Raw genomic sequence first — 24,644 nt, forward strand, 5'->3', positions numbered from 1 at the left:
CGTGGGAGAGATAATACATCCTTGACGAACACCGGCTTTTAGTTTAAAATTATCGGAGTATGTGTTGTTGACTCTTACGTGTGCTGTGTTGTTGATATACAGTTGTTTCAGCAGGTATATTAGATGTTTGGGGGTACCCATGTCTCTCAGTATTCCCTACATTTTATGCCACTTTACATTATCGAACGCTTTCGAGTAGTTGACGAAGCACAAATATGTTTCTAGATTAAATTCTCTAGATTTTTCTATAATTTGTCTGAGATTAAGAATTTGTTCTCGTGTGCCTCTTCCAGGGACAAATCCACATTGTTCTTGTGGGATCTGTGGTAAAAGTATTGATTTTAATCTCTCGTTAATTATAGTTAGAAGGACTTTACTTGTGTGGGAGATCAGGGCTATAGTGCGGTAGTTATTACAATCAGTTGGTGAGCCTTTCTTATAAATGGGTATGAAAGTAAGCTTACACCAATCATCTGGCCATTTTCCTGTGTTCCAGATTTCATTACACAGTTTGAACATCACTTCAACTCCTACGTCTCCCATTTCTTTAAGTGCTTCCGCCGTGATTCCATCTTCTTGAGATTTTCCAGTTTTCAATTTTTTTTATTGCGGTTTCTATTTCCGATTTTAAAATATGTGGTTCCTTTTCGTCATTTATTTCTTCTGGGTTCATATCTTCATAGTCACTATGAAACAGCATTTCACAGTATTGTTTCCATGTCGCTGCTACGCATTGGTGATGATCGTTCCCAAGTTATCTTTAATGACCTGCGTTTGTGGTTTAAACTCTTTAGTTAAGTATTTCACTTTGGCAAACAGTTCTCTAGATTCTTGACGGCCGGCATGTTCTTCTAGTTGTTTGCATATTTCTTTAATGTGATTATTTTTGTCTCTTCTACTTGATGATTTTATGCGTCTGTTTACATCTGCTATCTTGTTTTCAGTTTCTGTTGGATTTGCAGCGTTGTTTCTAATGTTTCTTCGTTCCTCTACTAGGTTCAGTGTCTCATCAGTCATCCAGTGTTTTTCTTTCTGTTGGGTTTCCTTGGGGTTTGTAATATTTATTGCGTCTATAATCCACGTCTTTGTATGTTCCCATGTTTGATTGGGATCGCCAGTAATGTTTGGTGTGTTACTATGTCTTAGTGTTTCTTTGTATTTTCCAGGCTCTTTAGGAGTATATTTAATTGTTCTAGTTGTTTCAATTTTCTTACAAAATTTGATACGGAATTCGGATTGCAACAGTTTATGGTCTGTTCCGCAATCCGCCGCTGGTTTTGTCTTTACGTTTACTACCGAACTTTTCCATCGTTTGCTGACAAGAATATAATCTATTTGATTTTTATATCTTCCCCCTGGTGAAGTCCAAGTTGATAGTCTTCGCGGGTGATGTTTAAACATGGTGTTCATGATACTAAGTTTAATGTCGATGGCAAATTGTAATAGCCTTTCTCCTCTCTCATTTCGTTCGCCTATTCAAAATGAGTATAAGCGACGCGAAATCAAACCAAAATATCCGGCTCGAAGGACCAGACAAATGGGAGATTTTTATTTTGAATCTCTCCCCACTGTGGGGAAAAGGGCTAATTATTTCCTTTTCCCTAATTGGATATCACCAAATATTTTAACACCACGCACGACATACGAGAGAGAATACTGTCCGTCGATATTAATAATTAAGAGTGAACTTTAGGAAACTGGTTCAACGATGTATTTTGTATTGGTTCAAAGCAACTAAGAAACGCACGTAAAGGTTTTGCATACTTAGAGGAAGTGAAAAATTAAAATTGTATGTTAAACGAGAAACATTTAATAACCAACTAATTTAACTACATAAAATTATTAAGCGATTAAGAGCTTGTTTATTAGCGAGAAAGTCTAAAATATCGGGAGTTTATACACAAAGTTCATTTATACCGGCTTATTAGCGAGGCTGAAACCATCGAGAGAGACAATCAAACTGCTCGCCCAGAGAGCTGAGAGCGGACTCTCCCCGCTAAATCACTGTATATGCACACTTGCCTTCTCGAGGGCCACATGTTAAGAATGTAAACCACATGTCTCTTTAATTTTTGTGCCTAACATAACTTATGGATATACACTTTCTAAAATTGCCGCTGGTAAAAGTACATACAGATTGTCCCAAAAAGATTTAGAAGCGATATTGACGCGAACTAATTAAAACTAACTTATATGTTGTTTTCACAACAATAGTGTTGTAATCGGAGCTGAAATACAAATATAAACAAAAATCATAGTGTTACTGAAAATTCAAATATTCCAATTTGTTTTCAAAATGCTAAACACTACTGTCATGTGAAATAGGGTGGAGCGAAGTTGACCGATATTTTTCATTTTTCTTTTTTTGAAATGGGCTAGTACCCAAAAGTTGTCTATTAGGTAGTATATTATAGGGAAAAAAAATCAACACCCTGTGTTGTAATTTAGAGGTTCCCCCCGGGACTTGAAATTTGCCTATAACGTTGTATACATTAATAGCAGCTCTTCGCTTGTATTTTATATTTTAGCATTAAAATACAACCCAGAACTTACCACGAGAAAAATTTCTGGACCATCTAATCATATTCAACAGATGACGAGGACCGTCCTTACATGACGGCTTTAGCTTAATATGGAACCATAAAGGTGCGTACACCTTTAGTACGTATTCGCTTAGAATTTGAAGATTATTTGAGACTTCATTTGAGGATATATAAAGTCTAAGTATCCTATTTGCAGCTGTTAGCCAACGGGAATGGGATAATTTGCCCGGGTTTCGATTGGCTAGGCTCTCCGTGCAAATGCCAGAAGTAACAGTTTGACATATATCCCACAAATATTTTTGATCGGTACTTAGATCATCAGGAACAAGCACTGGAAAGTTTCCACTCTGTATTGGATTAAATGACACAACTGGCAAATTTTCACAGGTTTCTAAAGCTTTTCCAATGGTACCAGAATATCCGCTAGGTTCTGTTGAAGGTCCATCTAACTTTTGAAATAAGTGCCTTAGGGGTAATTCATTTGCGTGAAAAAGGCAGATCAACCACTGAACGGGGCGTTTAAGATATAGTTCCATCATTCTTATGGCACCATTTTTATTTCCAGTGTTCACAACTGTTCCGTCACGTCCGATAGCATTTAAATGGGAAAAGTCCACCTTTGTCTCTAAGAACTTTACGATTACTCGTTTAATATGAGATGCACTTCCAGACTGCGGCGTCACATGTCCTATAATCAATGGAGCTCGGTTCTGACACTAATACAACATGTTCTTCAACGACTGTGTTTCTATAAAGTTGGTTTCCCTTCATACATTGCGACAGTGTTTTGTCTCTTTTCGACCGTCAAAAAATAAGCCCGTTATCACTTCCTTACTTGTGCTCTCATAATCAGTTCTCTTCCTTTTTCTAGCACGACCTATTTTACTTCTATCGATTATTTTAGAAGTATCGCGTGGACTAACTATTTTAAAATCCTCTAAAACTGCAGTAGCTATTATTGCTGCAGCTCTGTCAGAGACACCTGTTCTGTCACACGCTTTCGCCAATTTTGGCAAGGAAATTCTCATTTGTCCAATATTTTCACATGACTGGGAACTTGAAGCAATCGATTGGTAATTTGTTTCTGAAGTTTCTGAAACACTATCAGAAGAATCGGATTCTCGTAAAGTAACATCTTGTATGACAGTTTCTGTTTGTCTTGGTTATTCGGTAATTTTAGGTCTATCTTTTAATTTCCTTGCCATTTTCTTTTCTATTTTTTTACTTTCAATTTTATCTATGGAACTAACTGACATTTTACGTTGGCTTCGCTGGTCTAATAAAAAAGTCCTCTCTGTTAAGGGAACTTTTATTTTACACTTGCATAAAGCAAAATCGGCACATTTACATGAAATAATATCAAAAAGGGTACTACTAGCATGGTCTTGAAAGCTTTTTAGTTTTTGTGACATGGCAGTTGTTTTTCTGCTTTTTAATGGTTTCTTCAAATTTTGATATTTCTTATAATATCCGTTTAACATATCGGTAATCCTTTTGTGTGAGAAAACAGGTAACGAAGCTTTGGTCGAAAGTCCTTCCAGATCTGTTGTCACTAGTGCTATTATTTCAGAAACATTTGGTTCCTTTTTAGAAGTTTGTTTTAACTGAAATCTAATCCATAAAAAATGTCTCATTACATCACTATAAGTCGGTAACATTAGTTCATTTAGTTTTTTTGACGCTCCAAACACTGCACAAAAGCTCTTTTCTTGTTGTTGGCATGGCGCGATTAATAATAAAATACACAAAATCCAAATACGTAACACAGAAAACAAAACAAAGCGACGCGCTCGATACCGTAACTTAACCCGCGCGCAAATAATTTCCCAGAACTCATACACTTGTTGACTGTTGACGGGGGAGAATCAAATTGATGTTGTAAATCATAAAAATACTGTATATGTAATATACCTTATTATTGTAAAATTCGAAGCGTTCGGGGAACCTCTGAAATATTTTTAATTTATTTATGCTTTTAACACGTTATTTTGTATACCGATAGACAACTTTTGCACACTACCCCACTTCAAATTTCGAAAATTAAATTTTTCGCTCCACCCTAATGTGAAATCAACGTTTTTGTAATAAATCATTGTTGAATATTTAGTTGAATGAAAATGTTTGAAAGAATAACTTGTTGAAGAGGTTTTAGATAAATACCTTACCTGATAACTTTAAAGTCGGAGTTGCATATACACATTTTATATCTACGTCCTAAGAACACTTGCAATAGGCAGGAATTGCATCTAAAACCTAAAATACATTCTTCTTCTTAAAGTTCCGCTCCTATCGGAGATTGGAAATCATTCTGGCAATTATAATTTTGTTGGTTACGCGCCGGAATAGTTCAATTGAGCTGCATCCAAACCATTCACGGAGATTGCGTAACCACGAGATTTTACGTCTTCCTACGCTTCTTCTGCCTTTGATTTTGCCCTGCATTATATTCCTTAATAGTTCGTATTTTTCACCTCTCATGATGTGCCCCAAGTATTCTAACTTCCTGATTTTTATGGAATTTAAAACTTCGCATTGTTTTCCTAGTTGTTCGAGCACGTGTGCGTTTGTTTTACGATCTGTCCATGATATTTTCAGAATACGTCTATAACACCACATTTCGAATGCTTCCAGGTTTTTAATGTTGGATTGTTTTAGTGTCCATGCCTCAACCCCATACAAAAGGGTGGAGAAAATATAACAACGAAGCATTCTTATCCGGAGCGTTATATTGATATTGCGATTACAGAAAAGTTTCCGCATTCTGTTAAAAATGGATCGTGCAATTTCAATGCGGCATCTTATTTCTTTTGTCTGATCAGTATCTTCTGTGATCCATGCTCCAAGGTATTTGTACGAAGATATTTGCTCAATTTCTGTATTATCCAGTACTAGTCTAACTCTGATGTTTTGTGCTTTTGTAAATACCATGAACTTGGTTTTCTTCAAATATATTTTTAGTCCATAATCGTTGCAATGTATATTTAGTTGTTGAGCAAGGTGTTGCAATTCTTCTAGTGTTCCCGCTAAAAGTACGGTATCGTCAGCATATCTTATATTATTAAGTGGCTCACCGTTTATTATTAGACCCTCATTGACTTCGGCCAACGCTAATTCTGAGATGGCTTCACTATATAAATTAAATAACAATGGTGATAAAATACACCCTTGGCGCACCCCACGACGAATCTGGATATCCTCAGTCAGTTCATTTTCAACTTTCACTTTTGCTGTCTGATTCCAATAGAGGTTACATATAATTCTAATGTCTCCACTGTCAATGTTTTTATTTAACAAAATTTCTTTGAGACGATTATGCTGCACTTTGTCAAATGCCTTCTCAAAATCAATGAAACAGGCATATACTTCCTGATTCATATCTAGGCATCTCTGCGAAAGAACACTTATTGCAAACAGTGCATCCCGTGTTCCCAGACCTTTCCTAAATCCCATTTGTGTATTACTTATGCCTTCGTCTAATTTCTTATGTATTCTATTGTGAATCACTTTTAAAAACAATTTCAAGACATGGCTCATTAAGGCTATGGTGCGATGTTCATTGCACTACTTTGCATTGGCTTTTTTGGGTAACAGTATAAATGTCGATTGGAGCCATTCTTTAGGTATTATACCTGTTATATATATGGTGTTAAATAAATACAAAAGAAGGTCAATAGATTCAGTATCCACAATTTTGAGTAATTCGATAGGAACTTCATCAGGCCCGGGAGATCTACCACTTTTAGCTTGTTTCATTGCATATTCGACTTCTTCTCGTATAATGTCAGGTCCAGTATCATCTTTAAATTCTTTTGGTGCTTCTGTTCTCTCTTTGTCTTCAAAAAGCTGTCCTATATATTATGTCCATCTCTGCATTTTCTGGTTTATATCTGTAATAAGTGCACCACTTTCATCTCTTAGTTGCCTAGTTTGAAGTGTTTTTTTCATTCCTGTTAGTTCTCTAATTCTTTTATGCATGTTAAAAAAGTCATATTTTTTCTCAAATTCTTCCAGTTCTTGGCACTGCTCATGTAACATTCTCTCTTTAGCTTCTTTTATTTTCTTTTTAATTAATCTATCGGTTACGTTATATTTAATTGGATTTTTTGTTTTGAATGATTTTCTTTCATTCATTAATAATATTATCTCTTCAGTCATCCAGTCTTTATGTTTTCTTTTCTTTGGTTTTAAGTTTTCACTGGCTGTTTTAATTACTGCTTGTTTTATATTTTCCCATTTCTGATCAATGTCATAGCTACTTTTATTCAGTTCTTGGGCAATATGTAAATTTTTAGTAAGAGTTTTTACAGTTTGTTCCTTTGTTTGTGGTTCTTTTAACCTCTTGACATCAATTCTACTTTGCGTGGGTTTTTTAATCAGCTTTAATTTGATTCGTAATGTGACTACTATGGGGTTATGGTCTGAACCGATATCTGCTCCAGGGTAAGTTTTGGCAGAAAGTATAGAATTACGAAATCTTTTTTTAATGAGGACAAAGTCAATTTGATTTCGGATTGTTCTATTGGTTGTGTCTCCGGGAGATTTCCATGTATACAATCTTCTTTTTGGTAGCTTAAAAGTGTGTTAGCTATTACAAATTCTTCCATCTGACAGAATTGTATTAAACGGTCACCACGTTCATTTCTATTTCCTAGACCATATTCACCCACATATCCATCCACTCTTCCCTGGCCAACTTTGGCATTGAAGTCGCCCATTACTATTGTAGTGTGATGTCTCTTCATTGACTTTAAGACTTGTTCCAAATCATGGTAAAATAGTTCAATTTCGTCTTCCTCTTTATCTGCCGTCGGAGCATAAACGAATAAAATTCACTATACCTTATACCAAAATACATTAAAAAAATATCACAGATCTACCTCCAATGAAAGATTCTTATCTTAAAGATTCTTAAGGTGCCCACTCACTAAGAAGGGAGCTCTAAGGTTTGAATGTGCATGGTATGGGGTACAGTTAAAAGTACCCCATAAAAAGGATTTTAATGCGTTCAAAAACGTGGGTGCTATTTATTAATATTATCAATTTCACGAAAATGGGACGTTCCTGAAAGTGTAAGGGTTTCTGTTACCGTCCTTAGGAAAATTAATGTGTTTTTAGATAAATACCTTACCTGATAACTTTAAACTCGGAATTGCATATACACATTTTATATCTACGTCCTAATAACACTTGCAATTGGCAGGAATTGCATCTAAAAAACCTAAAATACATTAAAAAATATTTTGTACACAGATCTACCTACAATGAAAGATTCTTATCTTAAAGATTCTTAAGGTGCCCACTCACTAAGAAGGGAGCTCTAAGGATTGAAGGTGCATGGTATGGGGTACATTTAAAAGTACCCCATAAAAGGATTTTAATGCGTTCAAAAACGTGGGTGCTATTGATTAATATTATCAATTTCACGAAAATGGGACGTTCATGAAAGTGCAAGGGTTGCTGTTACCGTCCTTAGGAAAAAATCTGTGTGTTTTTAGATAAATACCTTACCTGATAACTTTAAAGTCGGAATTGCATATACACATTTTATATCTACGTCCTAAGAACACTTGCAATAGGTAGGAATTGCATCTAAAAAACCTAAAATACATTAAAAAATATTTTGTACACAGATCTACCTCCAATGAAAGATTCTTATCTTAAAGATTCTTAAGGTGCCCACTCACTAAGAAGGGAGCTCTAAGGATTGAAGGTGCATGGTATGGGGTACATTTAAAAGTACCCCATAAAAAGGATTTTAATGCGTTCAAAAACGTGGGTGCTATTTATTAATATTATCAATTTCACGAAAATGGGACGTTCATGAAAGTGCAAGGGTTGCTGTTACCGTCCTTAGGAAAATCTATGTGGTTTTAGATAAATACCTTACCTGATAACTTTAAAGTCGGAATTGCATATACACATTTTATATCTACGTCCTAATAACACTTGCAATCGGCAGGAATTGCATCTAAAAAACCTAAAATACATTAAAAAATATTTTGTACACAGATCTACCTCCAATGAAAGATTCTTATCTTAAAGATTCTTAAGGTGCCCACTCACTAAGAAGGGAGCTCTAAGGTTTGAAGGTGCATGGTATGGGGTACAGGTAAAAGTACCTCATAAAAAGGATTTTAATGCGTTCAAAAACGTGGGTGCTAGTTATTAATATTATCAATTTCACGAAAATGGGACGTTCATGAAAGTGCAAGGGTTGCTGTTACCGTCCTTAGGAAAAAATCTATGTGTTTTTAGATAAATACCTTACCTGATAACTTTAAAGTCGGAATTGCATATACACATTTTATATCTACGTCCATGACGCTGAAGATGGACCCGTTCAGTCTGGCCATCCACTACACTCACCGCGGGACCAATTTTCGCGCTTTATTTTACTGCTTTTATGGCACCGTAAATTGTCGCTTTTATGGCCGTAGCCTTAGCCTAAGAAGACAGGTAGTTGAGTTGCTATGATTTATGTGTGTCAAACTTTTATATTAGTCGACTATTTCAAACGTAGTTCCGATACACTGTATTAACTGCATATGTTCCGTTTTTATTTGGCTTATTCTGTATGTGTATTAAAGCACTTTTTTCCAAAGTTAAAAATATTATTTTATGTATAAATTTTATGAAATAAAAGCACATACTTATCTAAAAACAAATTTATTTTATTTTGCAAAATTTACAAAAAGTACATCTCAAGTATATTTTGAAATATTACATAGAATTAGTAGAGAATGGAAGACCATATCTATTGGAGAATACACAGGAGTACTAAGAATAAATAGAGAAGCAGGTATCTATATAAAGATGATCAACTCCAGGAACTCGTTCACTAAACCCCTAACAGAACAGAAGAAAAACCTGATATACTTGAAAATTAAGTCAGACTGGTGATCAAACTCAAATTTAACAAACCACCAGGTCCAACAATTAAAATATTTTGAAGATGTTATAAGACCAGATACAGAAAATAGGCCAGGGTAATAAGACAAAAATATACCCTGTTCGTGACACTCGAAGTACACACCAGGGTACTGAAGCGTTTTTTCGACAAGTAATACCTATAGGAACAAATTGTAACTATTTTCTGCGTAGGATCTGGCGGCCATTTTTATTTATAAACAATTAACTGTCAAAAAATGGCATTTTTCGCTTTTTTTTCAAATCAATGGAAAACAGTGAAACTTATGATTTTTTTAGTACAAATATCTTTGAGATTATGGAAAAAGCTTTAAAATGACATATTACAAAGTTTGATATACAGTAGAACCCCTCTAATCCGTCACCCTCGGGACTAGGAGTATGGTCGGAACGCAAAAAAGGTCGGATTATCAGAAAAAGTCATTAAAGATACAAGAAAAAAAGCCTGTATTATTCTCTTCAGTGATATAATAACCATACATATGTACATAATTATATTGCATTAAAATGCCAGAATTCTTTGTTATGTATTTATTAAATTAATTGCAAAAAAAGTCAGTGATAAATTTCTGTTTACAAGACGAAATTCTGGACTTAGCTGCAATGTTTCTCCAATTTTTGATCCACAAGATGTCCATCGGTGTTGATGCTGGATACTGCTCTATGTACTGAAGGCCGATTTCAAATGCATTCTTGGCATCGGTGTGTGAAATCTGGACAGGAGGCTCGTCAATATCACTGTCGGATTCTGAGTTCACGTTTTCATCACCATCATGTTCCAAAACCGCGGCAACAATGTCGTCATCATTCAGCACTTCACTGGTTAGCAGTTTTTGTCGCATTGTTCAATCCACTCTTCAACTTCACCAGCAGGGATTGAGTTATTCAGGGTTTGAAGATTTTTAACGATTTCCTGCATGTCGTTTTGCTCATCTTCGATCTGGACAATTTCGGTCATAACTTCTGGCCAAAGCTTACGCCAAGATTTTCTTAGCGTGTCAGGATTCAGTTCTGTGAAGGATGTGACATTTGGTGGGAGGAAGATAGCTTTTATATCTCATTTTACTAAATCCTCCTCAGAGGGATGCGATGGTGCATTATCCAATAGCAGTAGAGCTCGAACGGGAAGATTTTTCTTTTTCAAATCCTTCTCAACACATGGCACAAACTCGTCAAAAAACCACGATTTGAAAAGATTGCAGTCCATCCAAGCAGATTTTTGATTGCGGTAATAAACCGGCAATGATGATAAATTGATGTTTCTGAAAGCCCTGGGCTTCTTAGATTTGCCTATAACAAACAGGGAAAGCTTGTGTGTACCATCGGCATTGCTACAAGGAGCAACAGTTAACCTATCTTTTAAGAGTTTCGTTCCCGCCACGGTTTCACTTGGCGCACTTAAGGTTTTACTGGGAAGCATTTTGTAATTTAGGCCTGTCTCGTCTATGTTATAGACTTGGCAAGGTAACAGTTCATTTTCTTTTACGATTTCTTGAAACTTCACCGAAAACTCGTTAGCCGCCTCAGCATCAGCAGATAATTTTTCACTACAAATTGAGATAAACCGGATACCATGACGGGTTTTCCAGCGATCAATCCAGCCTTCACTAGCTTTAAACTCACTTCCGACTTCTAGTTTTTTGTGCAAAATTATTGCCTTTTCTTTTATGATTGGGCCAGATATCGGAGTTCCCTTCTTTCTTTCTTGGTTGAACCACATCCATAATGCACTATCAAGCAGTTCAAGTTTAGGCTTTTTCAATGTTTTTCGATTCTTAAGAGCGTTTTCTCTATCTATCGTCATTGTATGTGATTCAATGTCTTTCCGATTTTTTCTCCAATCCTTAATTGTTGTCACGCCTACGTTCACTTCCTTGGCAATTTTTTGTAGTGATTCACCTTTATCCAGCCTTTGAAGCACTGCAAGTTTTTCACTTAACGAAAGAGGAATGTGTTTACGTTTCGCGGACATTTTGAAAACATAAATATGTACACACCACAAGGTTCGAAATAACACTGAAAGAATTGCGAGCAGGCACTGAAGGAATTTGCCGGGGCATGCGGGCAGGTCGGATTACCCGGAGCGTCGGACCATCCGAGGGCGGATTAGAGGGGTTCTACTGTACTCATTTATTGTTAATATAATTGCGAAAAAAGGTCGGAATTGCAAAAAAAATATTTTCGCAATAACTGCTGTAAAAATTAGTGTTCAAGTTTGAAATTTTTGTCAAATAAGGTTTCTTTGGTGCTTAATATGTGATAAAAATCTCAAACCGATTCATTCAATTGTTTAAATTTTATTCGAATTGTTTATCTCAGTGAGCATTTTTTTGCACTAACATAAGTCAGAAAAAAATGACGTTAGAACAATTCCACAGGTGTCAAATGGAAGAGCATGAACTATATTTTCAACTTGGTTTAAAAAAAGCGAATAAAAAATGCATTTATTAGTCATAAATAATTGTGCAAAAGTATCGTAAATCTTTCCTTATAAACTTTTTGAATAACTTTTGCCAAAAAAATTAACTTTTTTACCCTGTTTTAAGTGCACAACTACCAAGTAATGTTATTTATATCATAATTGATAACAAATTGTAATAAATATATATAATTTCTTATATAACAAAATAAAAAGTTTATAAGGAAAGATTTACGATACTTTTGCATAATTATTTATTACTAATAAATGCATTTTTTATTCGCTTTTTTTAAACCAAGTTGAAAATATAGCTCATGATCTTTCATTTGATACCTGTGGAATGGTTCTAACGTCATTTTTTTCTGACTTATGTTATTGTAAAAAAAATGCTCTCTGGGATAAACAATTTCAATAAAATTTAAACAATTGAATGAATCGCTTTGAAATTTTTATCACATATTAAGCACCAAAGAACCCTTATATGACAAAAATTTCAAAGCTGTACACTAATTTTTACAATAGATATTGCGAAATGATTTTTTTTTGCAATTCCGACCTTTTTTCGCAATTATATTAACAATAAATGAGTATATCAAACTTTGTAATACGTCATTTTAAAGCTTTTTCCATAATCTCAAAGATATTTTTACTAAAAAACCATAACTTTCACTGTTTTCCATTGATTTGAACAAAAAAGAGAAAAATGCCATTTTTTGACACTTAATTGTTTATAAATAAAAATGGCCGCCAGATCCTAAGCAGGAAATAGTTACAATTTGCTCTTATAGGTATTACCTGTCGAAAAAACGCTTCAGTACCCTGGCTGCTCGAGTGTCATGGAAAAAACCTTATTACCCTGGACTAAAACATGGAAACACTCATAAAGAAACATACCTAATCTTTATTACAAGTTAAGAATAGAACATTACGCTTAGGCCTATTCATACTTGACGACTTTGGTCGTCACGACAAACGGTCGTACGACCGTTTGTCGTGCTCATCGGACTTTCACACATTACGACAGTATTCATCTTATTGTCGTAGAGAGCACAGGGCGTAGAATGAATCGGGCAAAAATTTATTATTTATACGTAGAAAAAGTTCTTTGAACATCTGCAGATGTGATTGGTGAGTATTTAAATTTAGACAAATGTGCCGGTACTATTTTACAACAATATAATAAATTTGGACTTTCTGCAGACAAATAGTTTATTACATGCAGGTATAACGATGGGTTTTCCCGCTTATCTCCTAAGCCTAAGGGATTAAAATTCTTATGATTTATTGAATTATTAGAGTTTTATTATAGCTCTGTATACTTCATAGAATTTTGCTTAAGACAGGAAGTAACATGAAATTTCACTATAGTTTATCATAGGAAGTAAAATAAACAAAGATAAGCAACATAATATCTTTAAAATAAGCATTGTTACTAAAAGTCCTAATTATGATCTTTTGTAATTAAATGACATAAAAATAATAATTGTTCTGAAGCTATTTTCTGGTGGTCTCTTATACAATTTACTATTTTAGTTGGGAATAAGCTACAATTTTATTTTATGATTAAGTTTATTTGACGTTTCAATTTCCAGTTCGGAAACCGTTATCAAAATACTTCTTCTTCTTCTTGTCTTTATGTTTATGGGTATTATATTACATGCCATTAGTTCAAAATATTTTATTAGATTTGTAGTTTATGTTCTGTTTTAAATAAAATGTAGCAATAAACATCTTATTCAATTAGTGATACATTAAAAATAATACAATTAAAAATGTTGTGTTTACATAACGTTGGAAATTAATGGGCTAAAAAATTCAGGTTTGTAATCTACGAGTATATTTTAAATGTAAAATAAAGTAAGTACAACTTACCAAACTTAGTTTTCTCCTGATCCTCAAGTTTTCAAAATCAGGGTTAACCTCCACAAACCTTCACGCCATGCATTCTTTGTCGCATTTCTATCTTTATACACATTCAAAGTTTTGTCCCACAACACTGGTCTACTTTGTACCAGTACAATTAAAAATTCCCATCTATATTGTATGCCATTATGTAGGTGCCACTGGATTCAGTGGTATTACACGACTAACTGTCGTTAAGTATGGAAGCACCAATTTATGCCCGTGGTTCTCTGATAGCACGGCACGACACGACCGTCGTCCATTGCAGTGACATTGGACGACAGACGAGGAACAACGGCACGACGGTTAGTCATGGTCGTCCTGTGTGAAAGGCTCCGTACGTTGCTGTATTGGACTAATGGAATGTACGACTAACTGTCGTTACGACCGTTTGTCGTGACGACCGAAGTCGTAAAGTATGAAATAGGCCTTACAGATATCAGTATTGCCAAACCTCTCACATACCTACTCGACTGCCGATATATGATTCATTTTAGTCAGTACAGCATGGTATCGCCGCGCTGCTATCGCTCATTAGAAATACTATCGGCTATCTTAGAAATGTTCTATTCTAAACGTTAAACTCTCCATAGAAAGCAATAGAAAATTTTAAAGATTTGTTTAAGAAAACTAAAGATTGGTTCGCACAAAATAAATTTGTGTTACAATGAACAAAAGCAAAAATGTAATACTTTTTATAGAACAGAATAGAGTATCTTTATTAATAGTCCAAGTAATGAAGCTTAAAATAGGATAAAACGTCGCAATTTTTACAGAATGGATCGATTTGCTTGAAAATTTGAGAATAAGTAGTGGATAGTCCAAGGATTAGAATCGCCCTAATGATATTCAATCTCCGATAGGAGAGGCACTCAAAGAAGAAGAAGTCCAAGGATCAAAATCTATATCATGCCGAAAGGCGCTTTTACCATGGGGGTGGTTGCCACCCCATCTAAAGGGTAGAAATTTTTTATTATATTTTAATCACAAAAGTTGGTAAAAACGTTCATTCTTAGCAAAAAACATTCTCTAAATTTTTTTAATAAAATTGATAGTTTTCGATTTATTCGCTATCGAAAGTGTTGGTTTTATATCGAAAAAATCAATGTTTTTAATGTTTTCTGCTAATAACTTAAGTTTTCGTTTTATCAAAACAACTTTACTTAACAAAAATGTTCCTTTTGAAAAAATAAACAAAAACGTGTTTTTAGATTTTCTTTAAGACCAATAGTAATCGAGCTATACTTTATTATATGATGGCTCTTCTTCGTCAAATGCTAAATATTGTAGTTTCAAAGTCAACAGACGAGAAAACTATGCATTTTTCGAGGACAAGTTGTTCAAACTAATTTAAAGTATTAAAAATTACTATCTCCAGAAAAAAAGTCTTTAGCTCAAAAATTAAGTAACTTATAATGAAAAGAATGTCAGTCCCTATTTTTTTTCAGCGAAAAAGTGATTGGAAGCAACCCCTAATCATCACCCTAATTAAAATTAGTCATTAACCTTATTTGGTCTTTTTTTATTTATGTATTATTAATAGGTTCTAGAAGTTTGACCGGCTTAGAATGAATAGTTTTAAAAAAATGGAGTTAAAAGGAAATAACGAACTTTTGTAGTTTGGAAAAAATTGCCTTTTCCTTCAGAATAGCAAGATTAGCATCAGAGATATGAGAAAATGTTCAAATATGAAATTGTAGCCGATTTAATTTCCAAAAACCTGGTTTGCAAAAATTTTTTCTACGGCAAAAATTGAGTGAGCTATCGACAATTAAAATTTGCACTAACATGCAAAAACCACCTTTACCAACCCTTTCAAAGTCATCTCTTTTTGCGACTGAGGATTTTAACAAGAATTAATATTAATAGCCTTATAGACCATATAAAAACCTACAAATTTCTTTTTTATCAAACTTCTAGGATCAAAATTAAAAATGTTAGGGTGAAAAAATCAATATATTTTTTTGAAAAAAAAAAGGAGAAATCCAATTGGAAGCATAATAATGTAAGTTAGCGGTGTTTTTAGTCATTGGCCTTATTCATTCTTATTTACTTATGTATTATTAATAGATTCTAGATGTTTGACTGGCTTAGAATGATTAGTTTTTAAAAACAGGAGTTAAAAGCGAATAACGAATTTTTTAGTTTGGTAAAAAATGCCATTTTCTTCAGAATATAAAGATTAGCATCAGAGATACGAAAAACTGTTTCAATATAAAATTGTAGGTTATTCAATCCTCAAGAACTTGGTTTGAAATTTTTTTTTTCTACGGCAAAAATTGAGTGAATCGTAAATGGGTATATCTATCAAAACATTGATTTTTTTGATATAAAACTAATATTTTCGATGGCAAATAAATCGAAAACTGTTCATTTTATCAAAAAAATGTATAGAACATTTTTTGCTTAGAACGAATGTTTCTATCAACTTTTGCGGTCAAAATATAACAAAAAATTTCCACCCCCGAGATGGGGTGACAACCACCCCCCATGGCAAAAGCGCCTTTCCGCATCATATAGATTTTGATCCTTGGTCTATCTACTACTTATTTTTAAATTTTCAAGCAAATCTATCCATTTTGTAAAAATTTGCTAGATGAAAAGCTTTGGTTCCTAGCCTATAATCCATTTAGATCACAGTGTGATATAGGACAAGTCATATACGTAATTACATAGAACATAATCAACAAGTCATACAGGATAGTTATGTAGAACATAACAAACTATACATTAATAAAAAGATATGCAATATAGGTCTCTGAACCCCGTCAGTCCTCATTCCCTGTAGTCTTTTATTAAGTCAAAGTGTAGGTGGGAAACTTAGCGACACAAACCTATACACTTATATTATATTTATTGTTTCCCACCTTTAGATGTATCAGACGAGTTTGGCAATTGCCACTGTGACAGTGTTACTTGATATACTCCTCTGATACCAGTAAGGGTGGGAAACAATAAGTAAAATGTAAATTTTTATAAGTTTTTATCGCTAAATCTACCACATCCACTAGTTTCATTTCTTTTTATCTCACAACTTAATGTTTTCCACCTTTTGCGTTATTTTGCCGGTTATTTTAACATCACTTATTTACATCACTGTATAACTTTTTTAAACAGATATGCTGGTAGTGAGTTTTTGATAATTTTGTGGAACAGACAAGCAGCATGTAGAAATCTTCTCTTTTCCATGCTCAACCATTTTACATGTTTTAATTTGTGACAAATAGGCTGGTGTCTTTTGAACCTCCTGAATTCTTCTTCTGCCATCTGATCTAATACAAGGTTCATATACAACATCACCATAGTTAAATTTTCTAAACTTTCGCACACTATACTTTGTATGGCAGACAGCAGCGATTATGATTGTTCGATGCAGCGAAATTGTTCTTAAACATCGCCAACTTTTGATGAACACTCTTCTCATATTCAGTGATATTTTATTCATTCTCTTCCTTAAAATAGTATATCTGATTGGAAAATTAACATTTCTGTAGTTACAGAAAGCAAAATTTGTATAATATCACCATATTCAAGCAATTATTTTTTAATGTGATAGGCTTTATAGATTCTTTATACCTCTCAAATATTTCATTACTTACCAGTAAAATGTTATCTATCTATGCCCTCAGTTTCATTTATTTTGCTTTCAGACATGCAGCTCTTGGGTTCTCAAGATTTTACATCTCATTTTACATTTTCTCTCTAAATATTTTATATCTTTCTAAAGCATATATTTCTTTAGGAAATCATACTATTATAATTATTATTATTGTTCTATATTTTGTTTATTTTTAATGGATATTGCCCACTATTGCCAATATTGCATTATTGCATACATATATTAAAACAACTGTCACTGTCAACTAAAATTCAAATTCGAGGTTAAATTATGTTATGATCGCAGTCAGCTTTCTAACCAATCGCAAGCCGAGATTTTGTGACCAATCATAGCCTTGCCCAGTACTTCCTTTTGGGTGCTCGATTCTCTAGTCATGAAACACAGAACAACGAGCCGCAGGTTACACAGAATGTAATACAACGTCAAAAGTGAAAGAATCAGATTCTAACCTCAAATGATTAGTAAATAATCAAATCATAACACTACTATTTTACATTCAAATGACTTTTCCGGCAAAAAAAGGTGAACAATAAGTTGCTGGTTGAGATTAATATTAAAACTTGAAATACACTAATGTAAGGTATGCGTCGTTAGCAAAAATCAAAGTTATAATATAATATACTTTGCTATTAAACAACTTACCTGTAAGGAAGTTCAATCATAATTATACAAGCTTCATTCCATCAGTCTTGGAACACAAGTGGTAACTCTGCTTTGCTAGTGAAGTACGCACTATACTGAGAGTAAATAAACCAAACCTCCCCGGTCCGGCTTCATTCTTGCGTTAGTGAAAGTCGATTATGTAATTGGGGTGGAAAGATGAACTTTCGGAGGGGTGGGATGTTCTAGACTGATGGAATGAAGCTCGTATAATTATGATTGAACTTCCTTACAGATAAGTCGTTTAATCTTAAATTATACTTCGCTTCATTCCATCAGTCTAGAACACAAGTGGCAGTTGTTTAGAGAATTTACATGATCGACTAGGCTTTAATAAATCATACAATTTAAGTACTAATCTTTATTACGTAGCAACTAACCCATATGAACAATTAAACAGATACTTCTTAGGTAATGAGGTAACTTATCCTAACAATGAAACTTACTCCTACAAAGTATTTCTTATAACCTAAAAATATTTTTAGCAAATTCTGCGGGGGTTTCGATTGGTCTATTATAATAGTTAAAAAATATTTCTGAATTCTTAGACCATCCTGCAGTAGTTTTTATGGTATCGATTGAAACTCCGCATCTAAGCGCTGCCGAAGATGACGCATGCCTGGTACTGTATGGGGTAAAGGTACTTACATCGATACCACTCATCTTCAGAACAGATTTTATCCATCTCGGGAGTGTTTGGGTAGAAGCAGCACGATATGGTTTTTTGTAAGTTTAAATAGACGCGTTATATTTCCCCACAAGGGTTTTGTGATATTAATATAATGTAGTAACGTGGAAGCCACACAAAGTTCTGGTTTATTATAGAAAAACGGAAGACAAAGTTTTGGTTGATTTTTATTAGGTGCTGAAGTTTTTAGCAATTCTGTTATTTCAGTTCGATCATCTAAGTTAGAGATGCTATTAATGTGAATACTATTAATAGTTTGAACTCGGTGTGTAGTACACAAAGATATTATGGTAACCAACTTTAGCGACAATTGCTCTAATGTAAGATCTTCCAACGGATATAATGTTGACACATACTCCAGAACGTTATCGGGATTCCAAGTCTTAGTACAATTTGGAAATGATGGCCTCAATTTAAAAATACCTCTAGATATCTATTAAGAGCTTCAGATTGTTTAATATTTGGCACTATTAGAGAAATAGCCGATCGGAATGTATTTAAAGTGGAGTAACTACTTCCCCTATCATATTCTGTTAACAAAAATTGCATAACGTCTTTATCAGATACATCAAAACAGAACAATAGGTTTTCTTGACAGAATGTCCACGATTTTCTGTACGCCACGCTGTACTGCTTTAATGTAGATTCTTACAATGATGCTAACTAACATTATGTCTGTTATTTCTAGAGAATAACCCTGGTTTAGGTACGCTCGCCGGATACAATCCCTGCGGTAATCTTCGACCATATGGGGTGACTGCAATTAAAGGGAGATATCATTAGATCTCTTTTTGGTTTAAACAAGATGGGTCTAAAGGCTATAGCGGGATAAGATGGTAAAATCTGCACTCGGCTGGATTCTTAGTTGGGGTTGGGCAATCGAAAGTACATAATTCAAAAACCTGTAACCAGATAGAAGGAGATTTTCTGTTGGAGTGAATGCACAGAGAGTGATAAACTCCAACAGAAGTAGGAATAAGAAGATCTACTTAATGTAGCCAAAGGAACAACAATGTGGCTTCTGCGTTGAAGAAGCTGAAGTCTAAAATACTACTTTGCAGTAGTACTTGTATGGAAAGATGCCAAGACGAAGAGTATATAATTGATATAGGACTGAAGATGAAAATTATGAATAGATAGATGTAACTTGAATAGCTAGCTCAATATGCAAGAGAATGGCCACTTTACACTCAAGGAAGGATTCGGCCAATTTGCACGGCTATTTCTGGCTGGACAATAAATTAAAGGAAATGACAATGATGGCTAGAAAAGAAGATATTAAGACAATGTTCACAAAATAGATAGAGTAAATATAATAATATAATGAAAATAGAATAAATTTTTGGGCGCCAGAAGAAGGATAACTGGGTTAACCCTCTTCCAGGTATTCTACGCTGCTATAGAGTATATTAGATTTGTAATAAAAGTGTATTAAATGTACAAATATAGAGGAGTAATATGAGAAAAAAAAATATGCACAATAAATATATATTTATTAAATTTAACTACTAGATGTTCACAATCTCCGAGTTAAGACAAGTAACTAGTCTGTGACTCTAACATGACAAAAAAATGATACTAGTGAAAGTCAATTAAAAAATTATCACACAAATGTGATCTAAGAATAATCTTAATAAGGTTAGAAAATCTGAATAAGGGTACCTCTAATACAGAAAGTACAACTTACACCTAGATTAGTATGAACCCTTCACCAAATAACACTTGTACACCCTAATTGAATACTACCTGATAATAGAATAAGGAAAATACCTAATGTAAATAATATATATTTTACAACTCTCAATGTGTTGACGGGTAACAAGTCCCTAAATGAACCAACTTAGTACTGGATACAAAAGATCCTTTTCTGACTAGTGGTTCTAAATAATAATCGCAAGTAAAACTAGTACCTTCCTGAGGGGATGGGTACTAGGGATTTATTCAAATATAATATAAAAAAATTAATAGTTAACGTTAAATAATATTTACAAAAATCTAATACAAATTGAAAAATTATGAAATAAGTTGAATGATTTTAAATTTAGGTGAATTGAACTAATATTATTTTTAAATTAACTGAGAAAACAAGTCTAAAATTAATACGAACCAAGGGGAAAGAACATGTATGGGGAGAATCTTCGAGCTCGAAACTTCTACCAAGAATTATATAAATTTGGGGGAACAGTACTAACTGTTAGGCATGGTTATTATAACTAAAATGTACTTAAATTTGTAGAGAAAGAAAAAAATATTTATGTGTAATTAAATTATGAACTTATGTGTATCTAACTTAAATGTCCTGAATATTACAAAAAAACAGTATAAGTCTTTAACTAGTATGAATAATTGTCCCCCAAAACAAACCCCTTTTCACGCGTTCCAACACTGATCCTTGGTGTGTGGTACCAAATCCGTGGTACGAAGTTAACACCGAAGTGGTGCAACTGCCCAATAGCTAATGAACCTGTCCCTCGGAGGATGCAGGATGATGAACCAAAACAAAACAAATGGGACTGTATCCTTAGACTTGTACCCTGGTTGACTGAATCTTGGAAGTGTCTGCTCTCGGTGTTAGAGAGGGTTTACCAGCGGTAATAATAGATTTCTCCCAAATGGCGGTGTGAGATCCTTTTTCTTACAGTTTCATTATTCCGTCACTTTAATTCACTCAACTTTCTATAACTTGCAACAACAATAATGGAACTATGCAACTGGAAATAACTTATTTTAATTATATAATTAGAAAACTCACGCCGCCATTCTTATTGACACTCCCAAGACCAATCTTCCCTCTTCACCGTTCCGGCTTCGTGACAGCTAGCGGCCGGTGTTCAGTACCAACCTCAAGAAATATCAATGTGACCACCATACACCCAGTATGACGTCACCAAGGGAATTTTGTACGAACTAGTTTTTAATATTCTAAGAAAATACTTTTGACAATAATTAAATAAGGTGTTCCCATTAATAATTAATTAAATAAGTGATGGAACGTCACATTCCCCTCCTACTGGAAGAAAAAAAAATTTAATCCAAATTTTTTTTTTATGCTCTAAATATTAAACTAAAGTAGTAGTAGTGTATTATTTATCGTTGATTCGCAAGATTACAAATAACCACAACTAAGGATCAAGGGAAAGCACTGCAGCAAATAACCTGAATTGCAGAAGATCACCCGAAGTCCTATTAAAAGCGACTGAGGTTTTGCCGTAAAAGACACACAAACTAAATATGAGACTAAATTTATAATGACAAATAAGTGTCGAATTGGCAGCAAATCCAAAGTTGAACTATCCATGGACATCAGATTTATAATGGGTATATCCAAGGACGAACAACCAGGCAAAGGTGTGAGCCAAATCGTACAATAACGCAAGTAAATATACTAAAGTTACCAAATAAATCAAGAAAATTAGTGAAGAATCGAACACTCAATCCAAAATTGGACCAACAATGGACACCAGATTCGTAATGGCATATCCAGAGAAGAACAATCAGGAAGATTTATGGAACAATTCTCACCAATACCGAATAATACAAATAGTAAACATACCAAAGGAATCCAAAACACATTAACCAAAATAAATGGGGAATCGGACACTCAATCCAAAGTCAGACTATCAATGGACACCAGATTCGCAAAATCATATCCAATGAAGAACGACCAGGAAGATTTATGGACCAATTCACATCAATACTAAATCATATAAATAAATAAGTGAAGAATCGGACACTTCATCCAAAATCGGACTATCAAAGGACACCAGATTCACAAAAGCATATCCAAAGAAGAACGATCAGGAAGGTTTATGGACCAATTCTCACTAATACTAAGTAAATAAACTAAATTAGCTCTACATCTACCCTCATCCGGTAATGTGAGCCTATCTGAACTAAATAATAGAAATAAAGGATGATCTTATAAGTTCTATGACTCTATGGCAACTACAAAATATGACGGGAACAAACTCCCAATTTTTTTTATAAGACTGTATATTCATTTGAACATACATAGGATTATCCAGGAGATATTCCTGAATCTAAGCAACAACTAATGCCTAAGGAAAGAAGGGGAATCTACTAAAAAGAAAATCAATAATTTGTCCCGATGGGTTAATCACTAACATTACGACTCTACGTATATGGATAGTCAAAGCATCAATATACTATGAAATAAGAGACATAAAATAAGCAAACTAAACTTCCCTATTATCGTGTGAAAATGTGTCTGGAATATTTGGACTAATTACACAAGAACGGCTAGAAAATGTTGCGCACCATTTCCCGACCGGAAATATTATCATGCATAAACATCCGCAAACTCAATCATGAAAGACATGGATTACGAAATCGGATAGCAGTGATCAGTTGCTGAATTTCGAACCCACGTATTCACCAACTTTGAGCATTAACAGACTAGTTCATAAGAAGAAATATGAAAGACCCAAGCATTCATCTATAAACCAAAATTCCAAACTCATTCCAAAATTATACTGTGGAGAAAATAAAGACCTGAATTATTGTAAAGTATCTAACATATCCGTGACAAATGTCAATAGCGTAACCCAATAACAAATTAAAAACCACATCTTTCCAATATGGCAAATCCAATAACATTATATAAAATAATATATAAAAAAAATAATAAGTAGGTAATCAAATATCCAAAATATAACACATAATCTAAGATATGGTAGTGTAACATAGTTCCATCTATATTCAGCGAGAGTACTAATATGAGCCTACATATCCAAATATCTAAATATATAATAATCAACAGCTCTTTTATTGTAAGAGGTTGAGTAAGCAAACCGAAAATACAAGTGGAGGTTATCAAACTTGGTAATACTACTGACTGGATTAATACTGAAGAGTATTGATCCCTAATGATTAAACTGCAATTCATAATACAAAAAAAATGATAAACTCGTATAAGCGGTATTACAGAATAATTCTTCGGTACCTAGTACTTAAGAAGTGAGAAGTCATTAAACCATGCCGAAGGATGAAAATTGAACTATGGACTTGCACTATCGAGTGATTAAAAAATTAAACCTAATTCTAATCCATAATTAAAACGAGCTAAAGGCAACCACAGGAAGGGATTAGCTCAACAACCCTGTTAAGCTAATCTTCTTCCGATGAAGTTGAATCAGCATCGTCCATGGTATTGTCAGGCAGTAAATCCTTTACATGAAATTGACCAATTCGCTTATTAGTCGAATTGTCCTTTAATTCATAAATCAAAGGAGATACTACCCTTAATACAGTACACGGAACATATTTCTGGCACAACTTTGCAGAAATGGCATCACCCTTACTGGATTTGACAAAATTGCGCTTTAAGACTCGATCACCAACAAAGAATCGCAGATCTCGTTTCCTCAAATTATAGTACTGCTGGTTCCTTAGGTAAGAAGATTTTAACTTCTTCCTAATGTCTGAGAAAATATGAGGTAACGTCTGGAGATCATCTAAGCGATGAAGTTTCTCAGATATTTGAGGAAGGTTTTCGGAATTGTCTGAAATTAATCCAAAATAATCACCTGATAACGCAACATTCCTACCAAAATTCAGATATGCTGGGGAGCACTGGGTCACTTCATGGACAGAAGTCCTTATGGCCTGAGCTATGGAATGGATATATTGATCCCAAGCTCGGTGATCCGGGTAGGTATAGGACCTTAGAGCTGTGACAATACTGCGATTTACTCTCTCAGTATGATTTGCTTGTGGATGGTAGGCAGCATTGTAAAAGGTCTTTTGAACCTTATATTTAGCTAAAAGATCTTTAAAGGCCTTTGATACAAACTGAGGACCATTGTCACACGACACAATTTGGGGAACACCATACACCAGAAAGACTTGTTCCTCCAAATATTTTAA

This window comes from Diabrotica virgifera, chromosome 9, assembly GCF_917563875.1.
Source record: "Diabrotica virgifera virgifera chromosome 9, PGI_DIABVI_V3a".
In the NCBI taxonomy this organism is placed as follows: Eukaryota; Metazoa; Arthropoda; class Insecta; order Coleoptera; family Chrysomelidae; genus Diabrotica; species Diabrotica virgifera.